Source organism: Panthera tigris, chromosome D2, assembly GCF_018350195.1.
Source record: "Panthera tigris isolate Pti1 chromosome D2, P.tigris_Pti1_mat1.1, whole genome shotgun sequence".
Lineage (NCBI taxonomy): Eukaryota > Metazoa > Chordata > Mammalia > Carnivora > Felidae > Panthera > Panthera tigris.
The window spans coordinates 70,994,171-71,005,111 of NC_056670.1; positions in this window are offsets into that span (position 1 = coordinate 70,994,171).

Sequence of the window (10,941 nt, forward strand, 5' to 3'; positions counted from 1 at the left end):
GGGGAGGAAGAGGGGAGGAAGAGGGGAGGAAGAGGGGAGGAAGAGGGGAGGAAGAGGGGAGGAAGAGGGGAGGAAGAGGGGAGGAAGAGGGGAGGAAGAGGGGAGGAAGAGGGGAGGAAGAGGGGAGGAAGAGGGGAGGAAGAGGGGAGGAAGAGGGGAGGAAGAGGGGAGGAAGAGGGGAGGAAGAGGGGAGGAAGAGGGGAGGAAGAGGGGAGGAAGAGGGGAGGAAGAGGGGAGGAAGAGGGGAGGAAGAGGGGAGGAAGAGGGGAGGAAGAGGGGAGGAAGAGGGGAGGAAGAGGGGAGGAAGAGGGGAGGAAGAGGGGAGGAAGAGGGGAGGAAGAGGGGAGGAAGAGGGGAGGAAGAGGGGAGGAAGAGGGGAGGAAGAGGGGAGGAAGAGGGGAGGAAGAGGGGAGGAAGAGGGGAGGAAGAGGGGAGGAAGAGGGGAGGAAGAGGGGAGGAAGAGGGGAGGAAGAGGGGAGGAAGAGGGGAGGAAGAGGGGAGGAAGAGGGGAGGAAGAGGGGAGGAAGAGGGGAGGAAGAGGGGAGGAAGAGGGGAGGAAGAGGGGAGGAAGAGGGGAGGAAGAGGGGAGGAAGAGGGGAGGAAGAGGGGAGGAAGAGGGAAGAGGGGAGGAAGAGGGGAGGAAGAGGGGAGGAAGAGGGGAGGAAGAGGGGAGGAAGAGGGGAGGAAGAGGGGAGGAAGAGGGGAGGAAGAGGGGAGGAAGAGGGGAGGAAGAGGGGAGGAAGAGGGGAGGAAGAGGGGAGGAAGAGGGGAGGAAGAGGGGAGGAAGAGGGGAGGAAGAGGGGAGGAAGAGGGGAGGAAGAGGGGAGGAAGAGGGGAGGAAGAGGGGAGGAAGAGGGGAGGAAGAGGGGAGGAAGAGGGGAGGAAGAGGGGAGGAAGAGGGGAGGAAGAGGGGAGGAAGAGGGGAGGAAGAGGGGAGGAAGAGGGGAAAATGGGTGATGGGCGTGGAGGAGGACACTTGTTGGGATGAGCACTGGGTGTTTTATGGAAGCAATGAATCACAGGAATTTACCCCCAAAACCAAGAGCACACTGTATGTTAGCCAGTTTGGCAAAAATTTATATTTGAAAAATTAAATTAAAAAAGTGAAGAAAAAAGGAATCTGAGCTCTTCTTCACTATTGATGGGAATGTAAAATGGTAGAGCTGCTATGGGAAACAGTACAGTATTTCCCCCCAAAACTGAAAATAGAACTATTATACGCATCTGCACGCCCACAATTGTAGCGCCATTATTCACAGTAGCTAAAACGTGAATGCAATCCAAGGGCCCACTGACAGATGAAGAGACAAAGGAAATGTGGTTATACTTTCAATGGAATACTACTCAGCCTTCAAAAATAAGACCATTCTGACATTTGACGTGACTGAAACTTGATGACATGAGCCAGTGAAATCAGCCAGTCACAAAAGACAAATACTGTGGGATTCTACTTACTTGAGGAACTTAGAATCGTCAAAATCAGAGACAGAGAGTAGAATGGTGGTCGCCAGGGGCCGAGGGGAGAGGAGAATAGGGTGTTATTTATCAGGTATGAGTCGCAGCTTTACGGCTGAATGACTTCTAGAAACGGCATTGATTGCACAACAGTGTGAATGGACTCATGACCACTGAGCTGGACAGTTGAAAGAGATTAAGCACACTTTAGGTCATGTCTATTTTACCTCAATAAAAATACTGGGGAAAATCACTAATAAGCAAAGTATCAATAGTTCCACAATCGATGATCAATTAACTGAGGGAAGATTAACATGGTTAAAGACTCAAAGAGGCCTAGTGAAACATACAAAAGGATAGAATAAAGGGAACGAAGAGTAAATAAATGAGGACATTGGGGCACAGGCAAAATGAGGGCTGGGAAACGCATAAAGCAAAGCATAAGACTAATCCACAAAATATCACAAGTTAATGGTTAACATTTGCTGAGCTCTTACCAAGTACCTGTCCTAAGCACTTTACATATATTACCTCTTTTACCCCTCATAGCAACCTCGGAGGCAGGCAGTTTTTGTTTTTGAGGAGTACAAATTAATTCAGTAGATTAAGCAGAGAATACTACACGCAGGGAGAGAAGATCAAATATGAAAACAAAAATTATAGCAGAATGTGATGTCGGAACAACCAGATCTTGTTTCCTCTTCTGTTTTGGGCATAGGATGAAGAAAGGACTCACGTTGTACTTGTTTCTATTTTGTTTTTTGTGGTTTTTTTTTTTTTTTAAACCACTACCCATCATCTATTTGCTTTTTTGCTCAATCCCAGTACACAGGTAAGTGGTATCAGAATGATAACGTGTACGCTCATGGGAAACAACTTTATTAACTACAGTCCAGTGCTTCTGTGAGCTCCTGTAGTCCTTAGATGTGAGTAGATTCTCTAAGACTAAGTTACATGGGCCAACTTCCCTTACTCCCTTCAATGAAATTGTATCCTAGGTCTGTAACAGTTTGATTCTTTAAAAAAAAAAAAATTTCAATTTGTACCCCCCACCCCCCTTCCTCCCACCCCTCCTGACTCTATGATCATGTCATTTTTACAGATGAGGAACAGACCCAGAAAGGCTGAGCCAACCGGCCTGATTTCCTAGCGAAAATATGGTGGAGGTGGGATTTGAACCTAAGCATTGAACCAGAGTCCACGTTCTCAGTCGCTGCCCTAATAAGTGCATACACGTGCCATCAGTGTTGGCAAAGGTGGGCCACAAATCCGACTCTGCTTTGCAATAGCCAAGCCAGAAAGCGTGATCAGATCTCACTTTAATAAGAAAGCCTCAAGGCAGAGAAAGGACGAACATACTTTGGTCACATGTATTTACGTGTAATAAAACTTCATTCTCCAGGAGGCTTGTGCATTTATGCTCTAATGTCTTACAGAATAAAAAGAGTTAAGATGTGGTTTCTAGGCTCTGCAGTTAGGACTGAATTTTTTTTTTTTTTTTTTTTTTTTTTTAAGAACAGTTTTAGAGTTACAGAAAAATTGAGAAAACAGTACAGAGAGTTCCCATATACCCCACACCCAAGGTCCACCATTATTAGCTTATTAGTGTGGTACATTTGTTACAATTAATGAACCAATTCCGACACATGATTGTTAATTAAAGCATATCTTTTACTTGGATTTTCTTAGTTTTTAACCTAACCTTTTTCTGCTCCAGGAAGCCACAAGACTCCATATTACGTTTGATTTTCATGTCTGTTAGGCTCTTCTTGGCTAGGACGGAGTTTTAATCTGCTCTATGCAGAGTCTGAGGATGTTAGCATTGTTTCCTTGAAGCGTTACAGCTCAATATTGTCAAGCGCCTGTACGAACAGCCTAATGTTATGATGGCTCATAACAGTGTTTTAAGGTAGTAAACATCTCTGTTTTCTGTGCCAACCGAAAGATCTGCTGCTTACTCTCCTGCCAGATGACTAATTGGGTGCACAGGAGCGTTTTTCCAGGTAAAGCATATTTCATGGGATTTCTTAAGCTGCAGCCTCATATGCAATAATTGTCCAATTATAAGACTTATGTTCACATTTCAGCCACTCTGTTTTCGCTAACTGTATCTCCAACTTCGAAAAGTATGGCTTCAATCACTCAGAAAATTTAACATGACTATGATGTTCTTCATCATCAGTTTCCCCTCCATCAACTCTTTCCTCTTTGCCTATAAACATGCTCAGGATTCTCCCAGGCTTTAAAAAGCAAAGAACATAGCTTCTTACCGTCTAGTTACTGTCGGATTCCCTTATTCCATTCATTGCTGGAATTCTCGAAGGCCTGGCCTCGGTCATTATTTCCACTTCTTCCCCATCCTTTTATTCCTTAATCCAGGATAACCAGACTATTTAAAACTTCTCTCAGGGTCACCAAGTAGAGTGACCTTTCCCGGGTTCATCTTCTGCTCTTGGAGCATTTGACTGTGTTGGTCATTTCCTCCTTTAAAGCCTCTCACTTGGTTTCTAGGCTATAAAAATGATCCTTTCCTCTTCAGCCACTGCATCATCTTTAGTTTCCCTCTTTCCTCCCATCCCCTAAAGGTCATTGTCTCCCAGAATCTGCCTCACCTCTGACTTCTCCCTGGTCTCGCTAAACAATCAGCAAATGCTATCAATTATTCCCTGACAAACACTCTCTCTCTCTAGGTCTTTCTCTGCTATTATCACTCATTCATTCAGCAAGTGTTTATTGAGTGCTTACTATAGGCCATTCTGCCAGCACATTTTTCTTTTGTTGTCTTGTGTGACCCTGCCAATTAATTCAAAAGTGTGCCAGGTATCTATTCAGAACATTCTATTCTAATTGTGTCATCTCCGTGCTTGCAAACATTTAATAGCTGCCCTTGGCCTGCTAGAAAATACAGGGCACTCTGTAGAGCCCTATGGGTTCCATGAAGCTCCTTAAAAGGCACCAACTTGTGAGAGTGTAGTGAAAGGAAACCCGTCAGCCAGAGTAGCTTGGCTATCATTTCATAATAATTTTGTAAAATATAGATTTTTTTTTTTTTGAGCATGAGCACGTGAGTGGCTGAGGGGCAGAGAGAGTGGGGGGGGGGGGGAGGCACAGAATCTGAAGCAGGCTAGAGGCTCTGAGCTGTCGGCACACAGCGGGCATGGGGCTCGAACGCGTGAACCGTGAGATTGTGACCTGGGCCGAAGTCGGCCCTTACCCAACTGAGCCACCCACACACCCCAGTAAAAAATAGGTTTTAAAAGTACGGTTTCGGGCTTGGCCTTACACCTAATGCCCTCTTCTAGCAAACCTTAAATGTCTTTCCCGCCTAATATGCTACTTGCCAACTACAGGCAACCCACTTTTTAACCAGACTAGACTACTGGCTGTCACCACCAGAAATCAAGTACCCCATCCCCTCCAAGTCTTTGCTCATGCCATTAGGTTTTTCTGCAAAAGGTAGAATCTTCCTATGGACTCATCTTTTTATGTCGATTTCTATAGTCAACTTTTAAAAGCTAGCTCAAATTTCAAGAGCTTTCCTTTTTCTGAAAGTCTATGAACTTGGTTGCATGAATCTTCTGGGCTCTTAGTACAATACTTGCTTGATTTCGTTATTTGTATTCATGCCTTATACACCCCGAAGGGGTTTTGCCTCTTGAAGACAAAGAGGATGTTCTAAAATTTTAGTGTTTATTTTTGAGAGACAGAGAGACACAGTGTGAGCGGGTAAGGGGTAGAGACAGAGGGAGACAGAATCCAAAGCAGGCTCCAGGCTCTGAGCTGTCAGCACACAGCCCGACACGAGGCTGGAACTCACGAACTGCGAGATCATGACCTGAGCCAAAGTCGAACGCTTAACCAACTGAGCCACCCAGGCATCCCCAATGTATTTTTTTTTTGAAGTTTTTTGTTTAATTCATTGAGGATGTTCTGAAGAACTTTCTATCTGCCACAGTAGCTAACATAGTAACTTATGTATAGAAAGCAATGGGTAGGCATTTGTTGAATAGACGAACAAATCTGTTTTCCTACAGTCTTGCCCTAAAAGGATCTAGGGGTTCCTATCGAAAAGGAGAAAAAAAATATACAGTTTTTTGGAGTATCCATGTAAAAGGGACAAGGAGAAAAGAAGAATGATGAAAAGGGCAAATATGTAGGAAAAGCATGCTTTCTTATTCAGTACTCCCCAAGAAGGTAAAAAGGGTAAGTAATAATCCTTTGCTTCGTGTTTAGTTCACTTTCTTTGCACCTTAGTTTTGATGAATTTCCAAGGAGACATGAACTTGTTAACCCTTCCAGTATCCCTGGAGGTAGAAGGAAACACACTGAAACACAGATCGTCAACGACGTCCACAGGATACATAGCACAGAAATACAGCATAAACTGTGAGCTGCTCGTTATAGGATTCTGATTCCCAGCTTGTGACCCTTCGTGTTTTGTCACTCTCCCCAAAGTTATAATCTTTTTGTGCATGGGACAGTCATCTTTGTTCCCTACCATCCTTAGAATTGTAATAGCCCCTTTTGTACACTCCATAACATCAACAGTTAGTGTTCTTTCGGCACTTACTGAGTGTATATCATTATGTACACACACAGCTCCCACTTTAACACAGAAAATCCACAATGCTAATACTCTCAGCAGATGCCACCAGCAACCCAGCTGAAGCAGGTGGCACGAAGAGCTAAGCGCCGTCATGCCAATCTTGAGTACTCGGGGGATGCAAATGACTCTTTCAATCCCTTTTTGCTGGCTTGTCGCTTTCGCTTGCGGAGGAGTGGTTACTGCATTTTATATCCATGTCGTGTGGCAGTGGTAGCATCACTTGACTTTTTCCAGGCAGAACTTATAGCTAATGACAAGCTATTGCTGAGAAAATGAGTATTTTTCTGAATTCAGTTCTGCATGGAAACAGCTGACCAACTTCCATTGCTGTAATGCAGCTCTTTTGCTCTTGGTTGATTTTGAGTAATAGCTTCACTTCTGTCGAAGAGAGATTTTGTTTGAAGTCCATTCAGAGATTTGGTTCAACAAACTGGACTACAGGTCTCAGGAAAAAAAAAAAAATCGCTTTTAAACCTTCCAATAATAGACCTTCTCTTCTGTTATTCCTGGAACACTTCATCCTTCAGAGCCAAGCGAGTAGATAGTTTTGTTGTTCACTGTATTCTGTTTGCCATTATGACCTACTTTTTCAACTTGCAGAACAGATAGAAATATAAAAGGGATTTTAGTCTAATTAATTGCTTAAATTCCACTTTCCCTCATCAGTAGGAAGTGCAGGATCTTCTTCAGAACTGCCTTTTCCCCAACCCAGGAGATTGATTACTTGGTCTGTATGGTGTCAATTGTGTTTCCAAATATCAGGGAGACAAAGATTGGAACTGTTGTCACCTGCAGGAGGTCACTTCCACAAACTCCTTCTGGGTCAATCTGTGGACCTTTGTGCACTCTATAGGGGTACCTTGGCCAAGCCAGTTTCTTGCTCAGACTGCCATTTGTGTCCCATGTTTAACTTACCGGTTACAGCAAGTAGGATATCCAGATATTTAAGTATTGGTAAAGCATGGGCATCGAACAATTAGAATGAATTCTAGCCATCAGCATCTGGTAGAGTTCTAGAGAAAACTAGTTGATTGTTACTCCTGGGAAACCATCCTTTTTAGTTCCCATACCCATGGTCAGCGCCCCCCCCCCCGCAAAGTACCCACACTATGCAGAAATGGCTGGAACTATAGGAGTTTCCAGCCTAGACCACATGTGGCACCAGAGCCCTCCTCCAGGCCAGTGGGATGGTGGACCACAGTTCGTGACACACTTCTTCACTGTATTTTATTTCAGGGATATTTTTACTTTTATTAACTACAGAAAATCTTGGGGAGCAGAGGTGAAGTTCTTTTACTTTTAGAAGGTCCGTCCCTGTATTAATTTCCCAGGTTTGCTGTAACAAAATACCAAGAACCAGGTGGCTTCAAACACGGACATTTATTCTCCCACCATTCTGGGGGCTGGAAGTCCAAAACCAGGTGTTGGCAGGGCTATGCTCTCTGAAGTCCGTAGAGACGAATCCATCCTTGCCTCATCCTAGCTTCTGGGGGTTGCTGGAAATCCTTAGAACCCCTTGGATTGTAATACTTCAACCTCTGCCTCCAGCTCATGATGGTCTCTCCTTGTGTCTTTTTTTAATTTTTTTTTTAACGTTTTATTTATTTTTGAGACAGGGAGAGACAGAGCATGAACAGGGGAGGGTCAGAGAGAGGGAGACACAGGATCCGAAACAGGCTCCAGGCTCTGAGCTGTCAGCACAGAGCCCGACGTGGGGCTCGAACTCAGGGACCGCGAGATCATGACCTGAGCCGAAGCCGGACGCTTAACCGACTGAGCCACCCAGGCGCCCCTCCCCCCTTGTGTCTTATAAGGACACCAGACATATTTGATTGAAGGCCCACCATACTCCAGGATGGCCACCTCTTAACTAATTACATCTGCAATGACCTGATTTCCAAGTAAACTCTCATTCCGAGGTTCTGGGAGTTAGGACTTGAACACCTCTTTGGGAGGGACACCGTGTACCCCCATAGCAGATCCTTTATTTGTTCGCAAATAAGTACACCTCCCCTTCCCAAAGTCCTGCATAGCTGGAGGCAACTCTTGTAACAAGAGGCAAAATACCAGGTTATAAGACCTTAGCCTAAGATAACAGGCCCCTACTTGCCTGCAGTTTTGTAAGCTACAGAACCACCCAGGAAACTCATTAACAAGACAAAAAGATCTTCTCCAAGGAGATTGTTACTTCCTGTACAGAATCTCTTAGAAGACAAAAAAAAGTGAACAAAGTAGATCATACTAGATTTTGACCAAATAAGTTAGCTACATGAAGGCAAGGACTTTGTGCTCCCATATCACATGGGAGCTTTTCTCTGCTTTTCGGTTCCAAAAGAATCTAGGAAAATTGTCAGAACTCTGGTTTTTAATTAAGAAAATTAAGATTTAGAGACGTGAAGTGGCTGTCCAGTTTACTCAAATGGTAAATGACAGAAACGTGATTAAGAATCTTCACATCTAGGGGCACCTGGGTGGCTCAGTGGGTTAGGCGTCCGACTTCAGGTCAGGTCATGGTCTTACAGCTCGTGGGCTCGAGCCCCACTTTGGGCTCTGTGCTCACAGCGCGGAGCCTAGAACCTGCTTTGGATTCTGGGTCTCCCTCTCTGCCCCTTGTTTGCTCTCTCGCTCTCAAAAATATTTTTCTTTAGAAAAAAATCTTCACATTTATGTCGTAGCTCTGACCACCAGACCAAGCTGAATTCTAGCCATCTTTTAAGAGTCAGCTGAAGACCCACAACTTTGAAGATAGTATTTTTTTCCTTCCACTGATGGACCATCGATCTAAGAAAGGGAGATTAGAATGAGATCATGCAAGGCTTAAATGAGAGTCAGAGGAGTTTAAGTATCATTTATCAGGCAGCAAAGACTTAAGAAAATTGACACAATCAGGATTGAACTTTCAGAAGATTAATCTGTAAGGTGTATTCAGGTGTGAGGAGAATCAGGGACCGAGTAGAAATCCAGTAGGGAAGTCCAGGAGGGAGGACACAACATGAGACAAAGACAGTGAGTGACAGAAGGCAAAGCTGGTTCCCAGGTATGAGCCTTCAGAAGATAACACTTCCTGAAAAATAAGAGTCACAAAAGGGGCTCATCTAGGAGCAAGGGTGAATTCAACACTAGAAATACAGAACATGATCCCCTGGTTAGGTGTTCTAAAGGAGAGGTCCCATTAATGGGCCTTTTACAAGGTGAGGATTGAGATGGGGTGCCTGGGTACTCAGTCAGTTGAGCATCTGACTCTTGATTTTGGCTCAGGTCATGATCTTGTAGTTTGGGAGCTCAAGCCCCGCATGTGGCTCCACACTGACAGCACAAAGCCTGCTTGGCGTTCTGTCTCACTCTTTCTGCCCTTCCCTCTCTCCAAATAAGCTTAAAGAAAAAATGAGGGGACAGAGATTCTAAGTTTGGTCTTTCTTTAGAATGCAATCCTAGCAGCACCGGTCCTAACGGCACATGTACTCTTGTCATATCTCTCTTGTGCTGGGATCTCTTCATTCAAGGAACAGCCATTCACCAAGGAGCTGGGACTCAGAACTCACTACAGCATCCTGGGTTTCAAAGTTATTATAGACTATCTCCTGGCATGAGAGCAAGGATGGAGATAAAACAGAGGAAGGGACAGAGATGGAAAGAAGGTAGTGGGAGAAGGGGGTCCAGAGCGGCTTCCAGCGAGGTACCCCTGAGCTAGATTGTAAAGGAGCATTCAGAGCGGTGTTGGAGGAGAAACGGCTGAGGGTTTTAGCCGTTAAGGTCCTAACAAGAACAAAAGCAGCTGGGGAAAGGGTAATTTTAAGTGGGCTAACAAGGGTTCAGCCCAGGGAATAGGGAGGATGTCGAAAGACCAAAGGTGAAAACTGAGCCATGATGAGAAGAAAAAACAAAACAAAAAAAAAAAAAACAAGAAATCAAAACTGCTCCAGTCGAGGTGAGGAAGTAGGAGACCAGGAAGGAGGAGCAGGAATCAAAGACAGAATTTCAATCCTAGAGAACATAAAGTTTTCATGGTTGTAGGAACCATCGGAGACCCTTCTCCTCCAACCACTGCAATTTAAAGATAAATAAAGCTCAGAAAGCTTAGATGGTTTGCTCAAGGTCAGACGTTGAGCTAGGACTTAAGCTCCCCAAAAAATGTCCTGGCTCCTGGCTTCAGGGAAGGCTCAGAAAGGGCAAGTGAGCTGCTCAAGTCCGTAGGCAACAATGCCAGTGTTCCTCCCTCCACCCCAGCGACGGTTGCTATAGACTACATCCCTCCCAAATTCGGATGCTGAAATCTAATCCCCAGAGTGGCGGTATTTGGGGGTGGGACACTGGAGAGGTGGTTAGGACAGGAGGGAAGAGCCTTCATGAGTAGATTAGCACCTTACAGAACACTAAGAGAACACCCCTCCTGCCACATAAGGCCACAGCAGGAAGGCCATCTTCCATGAACCAGGAAGGGGCCTCTCATCTGGCATGAGATTTGCAGGTACCTCGATCTTAGAGTTTTTGGCCTCCAGAACGGGGAGAAAGAAGTTTCTTTTGCATAGAAGCCATCCAGCGGATGTGTTGTTACAACAGCTGGAACAGACTAGCACAGTCACAGAGATGAAGCAGCTCGGAGAAGCAACGAGAGCAATACGATCATCGTGGGGGTGAAGCGACTGGCAGGAGGCCAAGATAAAAATGGTGAAAAATAGAGAGTTCGGCCCGCTAGGAGCCAGAGCGTGGGGAAGACGATTAGCAAGGATCTCGGAAATCCTCCAGAGTACCACCAGGGGCAGAGGCCAGGAGCCTGGGTCTAGAATCACCCAGGAAGAGGAGAAAAGGTTCCAGAAGCAGAGGAGAGTGGGGGATGGGTAGGACACCCAAGAGCGGTTGTTACCCCCAGAACAGAAGTG